This window comes from Ruditapes philippinarum, unplaced genomic scaffold (genome assembly GCF_026571515.1).
Source record: "Ruditapes philippinarum isolate M1 unplaced genomic scaffold, ASM2657151v2 ctg2188_1_1_1_1, whole genome shotgun sequence".
Taxonomy (NCBI): Eukaryota; Metazoa; Mollusca; class Bivalvia; order Venerida; family Veneridae; genus Ruditapes; species Ruditapes philippinarum.
This window is the reverse complement of record NW_026857644.1, coordinates 61,024-75,189: the sequence shown is the minus strand read 5'-3', so window position 1 is coordinate 75,189 and position 14,166 is coordinate 61,024.

Sequence of the window (14,166 nt, the reverse complement as noted above, 5' to 3'; positions counted from 1 at the left end):
TCCCACACACAGTTCTGTACATTATTTTATTAAAATTAGACATATTAAGAAAGAAATACATAGATTTAAATAATTTCTGGGATAAAAATAGTTATCTCAGATGAGTATAGTATATCTTTAACATGCTTTGGCGGATGAACATTTACTTGCATTTTACAGTATCATCCTTGAACAGGCTCATTCAAACCAAGCCTTGGAACATTTTCAGTTTTGCTGTTTTGGGCGTATTGTAGAGATTTTATTTGCACACAAAAACTTGTTTTATATAAGAGGAATATTCTGGAGTAAGTTTTGCCTAGAAATGTCAAGAACTGTGTACTCCAAATTTATTACATAAGAGGGGATATTTTGGAGTCTAGTTTTGCATAGAAATGTCAAGAACTGTGTACTCCAATTTGTTATATAAGATTGGAATATGCTGGAGCTAGTTTTTGCATAGAATGTCAAGAACTGTGTACTCCAAATTGTTATATAAGAGGGAATTTTGCTTGGGGGCTAGTTTTGCATAGAAATGTCAAGAACCGTGTACTCCAATTTGTTATATAAGAGGGAATATGCTGGAGCTAGTTTTTGCATAGAAATGTCAAGAACTGTGTACTCCAAATTTGTTATATGAGAGGGAATTTTGGCTTGGGGCTAGTTTTGCATAGAATGTCAAGAACTGTGTACTCCAATATTTGTTATATAAGATGGAATATGCTGGAGGCTAGTTTTGCATAGAAAATGTCAAGAACTTTGTACTCCACATTTGTTATATAGATGGAATGTGCTGGAGCTAGTTTTGCATAAATGTCAAAACCGTGTACTACAAATTAGTTATCTATATAAAAGTAATATGCTAGAGAAATTTTTGCAATAAATATCCAAACCTGAGTTCTCAAAATTTGTTTATATAAGATGGAATATTTTGGAGCAAGTTTTGCATAAAAATGTCAAAACCCGCGTACTCCAAATTTGTCATACAAGAAGGATATGTTGAAAGCAAATTTTGCATAGATTGTTAAAACCTGAATTCTCCAAATTTGTTATATAGGAAGATCAAATATGCTGGAGAAAGTTTTTGCATAGTAATGTCAAAAACTGGGACTCCAAATTTGCTCTCGGGAAAACGCACCGTTTGGAGCTGATCTTATGAAGGAATTGTTACTTTCCTTACAGAAAGTAAACATGTGCACATATTAAATAACATTGGTTGTATAACGTGTGAGGTAAGAATAGCAGGGAGTGAGTACATATACAAGAAAGAAAACAGAATGTGAGTATGCACTGTTTTTACAATACTCTAGAAACACTTCGAAATACCCTGAACATTGTAAGTTGATAACTTTCAATATTGGTACCTGCTTGAGACAGTTCAATAATGAAATTTATATTGAATAATTCTTTACCTGTATATCTCACTGACAATGTCGATTGTAAAGAACTTGCTTTTATTTCTAAGAAATGACATGTCATTCGAAATCGAAGAACAGGAAATAAGATATGAAAAGTTTTTAGTAAAGAAAATAAACATTTAATCACTCAAATATTTTTCTATCCAGAATTTTCTTCGACTGAAAGGTGTATATAGACATAGCTAAATGCATAATTAAATACATGTTTGATGTAGTTCATATGCATCGAAATTTTTGCTCAAGCTTACTACAGTTAAACATAGAAAATAAATAAATAAATTAATGAATAAAATAAAATAAACTAATAAGATGGGGGGAAAAATCTTAGTAATCATTTGCACTTGTCTTTCACTTTTGGACAAACCTACGAAACCAATGTTTAACCATTCATTACAATAATGATAGTTTATACAAAGCTGTAATGTGCAGTATTTTAGATGGTTTAGATAAGGTTGATATTTTAAGATTGACAGTATACATGTAGTACATCATCAGATAAATATCTCACTGGACCCTCTCAGTGAATTTGTTTTTGTTAGGGTTTATCATCAGACTTATCCCTGGGAAAACAGCAGGTACTAATAGCCGTGCCTGGTTTGTAGGTCAAACATATGTCTTAATTTGATTTGTTTGTTTGCAAAGAGGGTTGCTAATTAACCTTCACTGTGTTATAATCCATGGCACTATAAATCACTCAGAGAGGGATTTGTGTAGGACCTATCAACAAAATCTTGATTGTGCTAGGGCTGTCAAAGTGTCATTAAAATTTTGATTTAAAAAAAAAATGAAAATATTAATTATATCATGAAAACTGCTATTTAGACTATAAAACGGTTGATGAGCTCATGTTTGTAGTCTGCATGTTAATTAGTCAACTAAAAATGTTATAAAATTTGAAAAAGAAATGGCAGATAAGTTAATAATATGCCATTATATGTAGATGTGGTACAGTACTCGTCATTGCCCGGGGAAAGGAAAACACTTAGCAGATTATTCTACCAAATGGCATGGTCATAGAATTACTTGTGTTTGGGGTTTTGTTTTCAAACAACTGAATAAGTAAGTGGTGATAAGAGATGCAGCCATTTGTTTTGGTAGTTTTCGTTATCATTTTTGAAATAAATAAATAAATCATTTGATGACTTAATTAACCAATTAATTGACTGATTGATTCCGAACAAAAATAATAATAAAAATGATTCAGGAAATATGAACAAATTCATTTGTTTGTTTCATTATATTCTATCCTGTATCGAGTGGAATCGAAAACGTGAACCATAGAAACATATACTGTAAACTGCAATACAGAGCTGATTTTTGAAAATAATATACATGTGTTTATTGAAGAAAAACATGTAATGTGAGTTCTTCACATATATACGTCTTTCGCATTATATAATTGCGAGAAAAAAAATATGTGGTTTTTATGGTATTCTAATCTTTATTAGATATTTGTGATGGAAACCCGTGATACTTCTTTCTTTTAAAGGAAAGAAACAGATTAGCCTTAGAAATAATTACAATTTCCATTAAAAAAAGGGGGAAAATGCATTTTATACTGTTGTCATAATGCATTAAAAACATGTGATTTACTTATAATCTAACTTTAATCTGAAGTAAAATCCTAGTACAGAATATGAAAAGGAATGTAAATAATATAAACGAATAATGGCAGGTTTAGGCTTAATGGGCAGATCAGTAATTTTGAAAACACTGATTTTGCAAAATATCAGAAATCATGCCTAAAAGAAATTATAATTAAAAGCATAAATGTGTTGCTTTTAAACCATAGAAAACTTCCAATATCAACTACATGTGAAAGAATTTATACGTATATGTGCATACTATTTAATGTCAAACTTGTTTGCAATTAAGCAATATACCCAGCAGGCCTAATCAACGTTGTTTCAACGTTGAATTATGGTCAGATTTCAACGTTGAAATAAGGTTGGATTTATATTCGGATTTGGGAAAGTTGAAACAACGTTGAAATTTCAACGTTGATACAAACGTTGCAGCTTCAACGTTGGCACAACGTTGAAGTTTCAATGTCATTTCAACGTTGAAATCCCACCATACTTTAATTTTTGGATATAAGTAACCAAGTTTTAACAAAATATCAAGACAATATTAAATACTTCAGATATTTTATTTAAAAAATACAGTTCAAGTGCAGCTTAAATTCACTTTAATAGTTTTAAAACAATTAAGCAACAATCTGTTCCAATCTTTTCTTCTAGATCTTTCTGGGTATGTCAAGATGTTTGAAGTACTTCTTGGCTGTCTCTTACTGCTTCTGCAAATAAAAATAAGTTTGTAGTTAAAAGTGACTTGGTCAATCTCAAATTATATATAAAATTACTCAACTTAGTGATTTGTTTTTATTTTAAAATGATTATCTCTAATATTAACATCATAAAACAGCATAGCCATAGAAATTGGAAACATAGCTAAGTTTCATATTCACAGCAAATACTGTACATAAGAAAACAAAATCTTTTAAAAAGAAGCTATTTAAAAAGTCTCACCTATGATTGGGGTAAGAAAAACTGCTCCCGTCAGTTCCTTGCAGCAAATTCCCAAGAAATTAATTTAACATTCTAGGTTCTAGCTAAGACCATTTTTATGCAGGCATCCTGAAATCAACAAAACATGTAAATTTTATATATAATAATGTTACAGGAATATTCCGAAAATAATATTATAAGACAAGATAAATATCCAGTAGTTGAAAAATTTATTCTTTGTATTGTAAAGAAATTCAAATATAAATTAATAAGAATTAAATTTCAATTTAACAAACCTGACAGTCCTTTTTCATGTTAAATGTATGGTATACAGGCTACAGCTGCAATACTCTAAATTTCAGCCAGGACCAGGATCTAAGAATTTAAAATTAAAATAATATTTAATAAAATTGAAAAATAGATTTAGTATTCCCCATAAATTTACGACTATTAAACTTTAAAGTTTAACACTCAAATTCGTTATTTAACTTAATAATAATGCATTTTTACAAACTAATTAACACTGTATTACTATCACTAAAATATAAACATAGTTGTATATATTGACGAATCGTCTTGGGACGTAAATTATGTGGGCCGAACTACTTTATAGGTTTCAATTTTATAATTGATTAAATTTCTATTTAGTATATAGTACAGACAAATGTTTAATAATATGAAAAATAAATTAAAGAAAGACAAAATTTGTAAAATCATAAATTGTCAAGGACATCAATAACATCTTCATGCTTACAAGGCCTACCGAACCCAAATCATTCAATTAGGTCGCGAAAACGTGTCAAATCAACTCAATCTTGTTTTTTCATCTCTCATTTATTTCATAAAGTAAAATTAAAGTAGAATTTAAGAATAAATAATAATATTTTAGAAAATAATCAGTAAACTAAAGTAAAACATTACGGTAATACCTTCGAAATCCAAATAAATTGCCAATGTTGTTGTTTTCAAATTTTCCAAACAGCGCCACCATTTTGCACGAACGATAATCATAGACAAATAACAAAATCATAAACCGCAACAATTACTTCCCTGATCAGCGTTATTTTATAAACGGGGTTTTGACTAATATCAATTTATTAATTAATATTATTCGTAAAGAACTAAAAAATAAAACAACAAACAAAAAAAACATATTAACTAATGTTATAAAGCATTAATAGAAAGTGAAAATTATTTCTAACTTTATTTGTTTAAGCCGCTAATTTTGAATATTACGGAAAAAAGATTGTAAAACAAATTTTCCGGAAAAAAATCACATACAGACCAATTCAATAAAGGATTAATAACACAAAATTAGAGGTATAAAAGTTTATATAATGATTTAACTAAATGTATTACTTCGACCATAAACAACGTTGAATCAACGTTGTATACCCGTATGGTTGTCCATAGTTGAATTTTGGTTGAACAACGTCACGACCATATTTCAACGTTGTTTCAACGTTGAAACAACGTCGTGTGCCTGCTGGGTAAATTATGCAATGTAACATTGCAGCAGGGGTCAAGACTAATGACCTTTTCCGCACAGTAGAAATAGGGAATAGTATTCTTTTATAATGATTGTTACTTTTACAGCATTTTATGTATATGGCTATTGCATGCTTTATTTTGTGCATTATATTTTCAGTTTTTGAAAAGTTATATAGTATAGTCGTAGATTGAATACGTAATCATTCTACTTGGTTATGAATTTAACGACTTGTCAAAAATGCGAGCATGGTCTCTAAAATCTCATTAACCCTAGGTGGTCCAGTGCAGTAGAATTAATAAATTAAACGAGACTTACCTGGAAGTTGAAGTTCAATTATTATTCCACTGCTACTGGACCACAGGGTTTAATGCCCACCCGGTTACCCCTCCCATATGTATTAGCCATTGTCGCATTTTGCATAATTATGTATGCTCTGAAAGTCTGCTTGGTCATCTGATAAGATCATATGTTCATCTCATTAAACCCTGTGGTCCAGTAGCAGTAGAATAATAATTGAACTTCAACTTCCAGGTAAGTCTCGTTTAATTTATTAATTTTATACCATATTTATATTTATCAAATGGCCTAGTAAACGTGAGAAAGGAAAAACAATATTGATCTGAATTTAATGCTCAAGATATAAACTCGTATAAGAATAATAAATATACATTTTACAATAACTATCATTCCATTTGCGCAGTAATACTTAGTATTGCAAACCATTTGTAATAAACTAATGAAGACTATTTGATATTTGTGACTTGGAGACTTTAAGGTCCATTGGGTTATATGCCAATACAGTTACTATGAATTCACAACATTGATTTTACACATGTCACTATAGTAAATTTCTATTTTTTCTTATATCTTATCTTATTTTATATGTGCGTCATATGTTCATTTATCTACGGATATACTATATAATTACTTAATAACCTGTAGTATCTTTTAATTATGTGAATGTCGTTCCTAATTACGCTATAGGTAATTGGGTATAGGTAACAAGATTTGGAAAAACGTAAGGCATACGTAAGTCACATTAGTAATTATTGATAGGTATATTTAGAGGGGTAAAAGTGTTTCTGTTAAGTTACAATTATAGGAGACATTGTCTTCTTTGTCTTTATCGAAAAGTATCTATAGTTGGGTGATAGTAACCTCTTATCTCACGAAAGCATTTCCTTATAAAAGATATAAAAAATCAGACTGTGGCCTTAGGACGTATCCGTACAGAATTGAAAATAAAACGTACATCTTGATCAATTCATTCTAATCAACATTGTTCTTCCTATCTTACATCATAAGGCCACGGTTTGGAATTTATATGGTATTAAATTAGTGTTATAACGCCTTTCGTTTCGCGTTATTATGCCTTTTGGTTCGCCTAATTACGCTTTTATGTTCGCGTTATAACGCCTTTTGATTCGCGTTATTACGCCTTTTGATTCGCGTTATAACGCGAAAAAAGGCGTTGTAACGCGAATCAAAAGGCTTAGTAACGCCTTTATTCGCGTTATAACGCGAAACAAAGTCGTAATTATGCGAATCAAAAGGCGTTATAACGCCTTTTTAAGCGTTATAACGCAAAACAAAAGGCGTTATAACGCGAATAAAGGCGTAATAACCCAAATCAAAAGGCGTGATACCGCCTTTATTCGCGTTATAACACGAATTCAAAGGCGTTATAACGCGAATCAAAAGGCGTAATAACGAACGCGAATAAAGGCGTTATAACGCGAAACAAAATGCGTAGTTACGCCTTTTTTCGAGTTATAATGCGAATCAAACGGCGTAATAACGCGAATAAAGGCGTTATAACGCGAATCAAAAGGCGTAATAACGCGAAAAAAGGCGTACCAACACGAAACAAAAGGCGTAGTAACGCCTTTATTCGCGTTATAACGCGAATCAAAAGGCGTAATAACGCGAATCAAAAGGCGTTATAGCGCGAACATAAAAGCGTAATTACGCGAACCAAAAGGCATAATAACGCAAAACAAAAGGCGTTATAACGCTAATTTAATACCATATAAATTCCAAACTGTGGCCTAGTAATGTAAGATAGGAAGAACAATTTGATCTAAATAAATCGATCAAGACGTACTTTTTATTTCCAATTCTGTACGGATACGTCCTTAGGCCACAGTCTGATTTTTTAAATCTTTTATTAGGAAATGCATAGTCAGATTAGAGGTTAACTATCACCCAACTATATATACTTTTCTTATAGACAAAGAAGGGAATGTCTCCTATAATTGTGACCTAACTGAAACACTATCCCCCATTTAAACATACTTATCAATAATCACCCTAATGTGACTAACTTATACCTTACGTTTTCCCAAATTTTGTTACCTATAGCCTATTACCTATAGCTTAATTAGGAATGGCATTCACATAATTAGAAGATACTAGATGTTATAAGGTAATCAAATAGGATATATCCGAAGATAATTGAACATATGACGCACATATAAGATAAGATAAGATATTAGATAAGATATAAGAAAAGATAAGAAAAGAAAAGAAATTCATTTACTATAGTGACATGTGTAAAATCAATATGTGATACATGTGAATTCAGATTAACTGTATTTATGTTCAGTTCAATGGACCTATAAGGCACCAAGACACCTTAAATTGGTAAATATTAAAAAGTCTTCATTAGTTTATGACAAATAGTTTGCATTATTACTGCGCAAATGGAATGTTAGTTATTGTAAATGTATATCATATTATTCTATACGAGTTTATATCTTGAGCAATAAATTCTTATCAATATTGGTCTTGCTTACTCATGTTACTAGGCCATTTGATTAGTATAAATATGGTATTAAATTGGCCTTATAATGCGTTTTAATTGGCGTTATTACGCCTTTTGGTTCGCGTTACAACGCTTTTATTTGCGTTACTACGCCTCTTGATTTGCGTTATTACGCCTTTCATTTTGCGTCATAACGCCTTTATTCTCGTAATTACGCCTTTTGATTCGCGTTATTACGCCTTTATTCGCGTTATTACGACTTTTGCTGCGCATTATTACGCCTCTTGATTCGCGTTATAACGTCTTTATTTGCGTTACTTCGCCTTTATTTGCGTTGCTACGCCTTTTTTCGCGTTATTACGCCTTTTGATTTGCGTAATTACGCCTTTTGATTCGCGTTATAACGCCTTTATTCGCGTTATTACGCCTTTTGATTCGCGTAATAACGCCTTTATTCGCGTTATAACGCCTTTGTATTTTTATTTTTTATTTCATTTGACACTATTAGGCTTTCGTAATGTCCAATTTAGGAAGACTAGTTATTTGTTATAATTAACCGTCTTCTCGGGTCCATCATAACAATTTGGCTACACATGGAAGAATAGTTTGGAATGCATAAGAATTTCGTCTTGTTTAAATTGTTTAAACACATTCCTTTAAAAAAGAAGTAAAGACAAACATGTTACCCCATATTCCAACTTTAAAAGGGATATTAAAACCATGAGATCTAAATGCCAGAGTAATCACCTTTGTCATAAGTGGTTTAGCTAATGGAATGAACAACTACCTAGTTAGAATTTATTTCATAAGGTAGATAAGAATAGTTCGGAAGACTAAATATGAAAATCTCCAAGTCAAAAGAAGAGAATAAACCTTATGAATAATGTGGTGGGTTCATCATGGTGATAAGGACTAACTATTTTGTATTATCAAATAATTCTCTTCAGTAATTTTCTTCAATAATGAAGATTATAGTGTAAAAATGATATCTTATTTTTAAGAAATCTAATTTCAAAGTGATAGTTCTTGAAATTATGTTTTAGAGCTATAAACCTCTTTGTACACGATTTAAGTGATTTCGAGACGATATTATGTTCAGTTTGAAGCAAATCCCTTTTTGTGACAAATAGGATAGAGTTGGAGTAACCATTCTTAAACAGAATTCTATGTTCAAATGAGAAGAGATAATTTTTGAAATATGGATACTGTTTATAAACCTTGTCAAACATATACTAGAGAACATATTTATATTTGAAATTAATTCCTTGAGGAATAAAGAAGTCACTGCACAGTGACGGTCATCAGGAATCTGGATATATATGTCTGATTAAGTAAATTATCACTTGCAATATACTTAGTTTTTAGGTACGATTCAATTAATGGCCTGTATTGAGTTATTCAAAACTGGATGCAGTGAAGACAAAACTGAAAAAAATCCGTTTCAGAAATGATATTCCTTTATCAAGAGAAAAGCAACTCAAATATCCAACGTTTTTGAACTAGTAAAACATAAATATCTAATACATGTCTATGTTGTAATGTTTTTTAAATAAGCTATATAAAAAACATATAATTTTCTACGCATTTGAAGTTTAATGAAAATGATTTAAGAAATACCTATTAAAACGAAAAAAAAATGAAAAGAAAAATATTCTAGAACAAAGATAATTCTTGAAATATTGGCGAGTAACAGTTGTATTACTGTAACTATATCATTTGGGTGTTTGAAAAGGATATTAGCATATTTAAACTTTGAAAAGAAAAGAGCAAATAAATAATATAAAAATGTAATACTTTTTTTATGAAATTTAAAGTTTAAAGGGGAGAATTTTCTTGAAATATTCGTGTTAACTTTTTATTTCATATCGACGTGTTTTGTTGGCTTTTCATCCCCCCTTGTGGATTCAAATAGTAAAGAAATGCCCTGTTTAGGCCCAAAACACTGTTTTTCGTTTGAGAAATGTTGTTGAAAAATGATCACTTGTTCGGTGCCGCCACCTGTCAAAAAAGACATATCAAAGAGGGGGGCAGAGGGGGGATGTGCTCCTTTCTGTTTGGGAGTTTGAATGGGGCAGTGGCCAAGGAAACTTTGGACTTTTCAGAGCTTCAAAATTGCGTCAGGCTGATCTTACGGTAACGTCTAATCAACGCTGAAACCTTTCACTCTATCTCACTCCATTGAGAAGTTGCAGCACTTTGTAATCAGTTTTGATGAGAGAAAAAAACAGTTTTGGCATACGTATACTTCTGGTGCCTTTTGGCATTTACAATGTAGTGCAATTATAGTAATTAAGTATTTTGTATGGAAATCAAAATACCATTTTGTTTACATTTTGCTTTTTTGCGACTGCTTCAAATGATAAACAGAATGCTGTTAAAAAATTATAAAAGTAATAAAAACTCATATTTCCCTTTCTAAAAATGAAAATAATTATTCTTTTCTGATGAATAAGTTGTCTTTAAAGAAAAAAAAATTTAATACATTGTGTTTTGATTCAACAGTACATTACATCTAAAATTAAATGTATTTTTTAGAAAATGGAGGTAACTGGGTACATTAAGTTATATTTTCAATAATATTTATTTACACTCAAAATTGTACCTACACAATAGTTCTATATTTTCAATATTGCAACGGTTCCTTGTACTAAATTTATAAATGAAAAAGATATATTCAGTTTTGTTAATGCATTGTTTATATCAAATTCTGCTGATGTGATATTCAACCAATACAGTTAATATCTACTGATAAAGTGCATTAATTATATCACAGCAAAATAACTCAGAAAGTGTAACAACTAAAATTCTGTTGAACCTTGTCTGACTCAATAACACAGCCTCTCGGACTTTTCACCACACATATATACTTTGGTACAGAAATTAAACACATAAATCTTAGCGCTTAAGTAAATTCTGGCATAAATGAGATAAAAAAGTACTATAAACTAGGATTTGCTGTAGGAAAATTTATTCTATAAATTAACTTCAAAATTGACCTTAAACTTATAAAAGTTTTAATAAATAAGATATTTAGAAATAACTGTAAATCTGATTTACATACTCATCTATTAATATGTTCTAAGATGAGCTGCTCGTAAGGCAAAGAGGCTCGACTATTATCAGTGCTTGACAGTACCAAAGGGTGCATAACTGTGGTAATTAAATGGTTATTAAGAGTAATGGCAGAAATTCAGCTTTACTTGAAAAGGAAGATTCAAGTGCCTTATTAATTCTTAGTTAACAATATTTCAGGCAAAAACAGGCATGTGAGTAGAACCACAGACCTTATATAAGCTAGCCGGAAAAAGACCTGACTTAAAAGAATTCATAGTCCTCCATAGAATTTAAACCTACAGCAGAGGAGGGGCAAGAATAAACTAGAAATGTGTTCAAAAGACACAGATTCCCCAACATTCCCATTAGCTGTCAGTCTACTGACTAACAATAGGACAGTATAACAGACAGCCAGAAAAAGGCACCTACCCCTAATTAAATGGTTGGGGCATTAAAATGAAATCCAATATTTTGGATGATGACATCTTGATTTTCCCAATACTGAGCTGCAAATATTTTAGATCTCAAGTTTATATCCTAAAGTATTCCTAACAGAAAATAAAACCAAGCAAATCACCTCATGCACAACTACCCATACCCATTCTGAAAATCATTCATGTAAAGTTTCATGACTCTCGGTCAAATTCTTTCTGTGCTACACACGACACAAGTTAAAAGTTGCATTTTTTTACTCTACAAATACTGAATAAACACGCAAGCAAATTTCCCTGGTGCACAACTATGCATGCAGACCAACATTCTTTTACTAAATAGAGAACAATATCTCTAATAGAACTGAATTAATCCACACGCAAAACCCTAGGTGCTAAATTATACATGCTAATAAATATTTCTGTTAAGTTGGTTGACTCTAGTTCCAGCATATTTAGAGGTATACGTGACAATATGATGGAACAGAAGCACGCACGGACAGACAGACAAGGGCAAATCTAAATTCCCCTTCTAAGAGTGAGGGCAAAAAGATGGAGTTCAAAGAATCATAGCACATTACACGGTGGTCCTTCTCCTTAATACTGTACTTCATCTTCGTGTTATATCAAACCTGAAATTATTACTTTTAAACAAAGAAAACTTCATGAATACACATAATAATTGATAAGTAAAATAGCTTAATTTTCATCATTGTTCTATCAAAAGATATTATCAAGTATTAGTCATAATCATCAACATCGTCATTATCATTTCATTTCTTATTTCACATCTACAATAATATTACAGTGGTTTTCATTATAAAATTAAAAGAAACAACATTAGCATCACCTGTCCTTATTTATATGAGAGTCATTTCACTATCATTATCATAAATTCGTCATAACTCATAATCATCATCACTATCATAATTATATATCGCATGTTGAATAACATTACCATGATTTATATGATAATCACCATCAAAATAATATATAAAAACATTATCACTTATTCAAGTATCACTATTTCTATAATATCAGTCTTTTTTTTTAACATCATCATCATCATTTTCTTATACAAAATAGAATAATAGATAATAATAATAAACCCCATTTCAATTATGTACTGTTATTATATTCAACATTATTATCATTTCTCATAATATCATTTCAACTATCTTTTTTATTAAATAAAAACCACTGTACTTTCATTTCGTGTTTATTATAATTATCATATAGCCATCATTATCATCATTCATCAATTCAGGATAATTTACCATTTTTCCATAATATTCATTTTTACTATAATTATTATAAAACAATATCACCACATTAAATATCATTTCAATGATCAATTATTCGTCATCGTAATCATCATCAGCAGCAGCAGCAGCATCAATTCATCATCAAGTCATCTACATTATCATTACCATTTCAATGACATTGATTTTAATATAATATAAAAATGTATTATCACATATAGTATCTTTTCAATGATTAATGTTAATCATCATCATCATTACCATATTAATCATCATCATCTTCATCATCATCGTTGTTGTCGTCGTCGTCGTCATCGTCGTCATCATCATCACCATCATCATCATCATCATCATTATCATCATTTATCTCATTTCCAATAATATAACAATGATTTATATGATAAACATTACCCTTTTTAATGATAAATATTATCATCATTTCTAATGACACCAATTAACTATTCCTATTTCTATCAGAGACATTTTCATATCATCATCATCCTAGTCATCATCACTTTTATAATCACCAATTCATCATAATCATCTTAAAGAAATCTACCATTATTTCTATGATTATCATTTCTGTATAATATGAAACATTCTTATCACATATAATATCATTTCAATGATCAATTATTCATCGTCATCAATAGCAACAGTAGCAGCAGCAGCATCATCGTCATCATTTATCTCATATTCAACAATACAACCATCATTTATAAGGTAATCATTTCTTTTATACTGATTTATTTAATTTTACCCATGAAATATGGTGCTATATCAATCAAATATATTTCATATTAATTTTGTAAAAAAACAAATATGAAATAAATAAATATGAATGTGGGCGAAGTCAAACCTCATATTTATTTTAAGGGACTTCTTTCGCCATTTTGTTTACAAATTCTGATAAATAATTAACAACTTTTGTTGAATTTTGATTTGAAAACTATATAGAATAATAGAAAATAGTCTAAGAAAATAAATCCGAACACCAATATCTTTAATTCAGTCATACAGACGTTTAAAGAGTTGTTTACGTGACGTCACAATGTAGCGCTAAATATCGCGTGCAAAACAAGACAATAATTATATTACTGCGCGCTGTACAATTGCAGTTGCGTAGCAATCAAGGGGGTTCGTAACCATTTTTCTTTGCTAATGAAATTAAATAAAAAAGGTTATTTTTTCGTTTTTTTTTGTTGTTTTTTTGTGTGGCATTTTATCATGTTTCGAGAAAATATGTTCCATATTTCACTCAA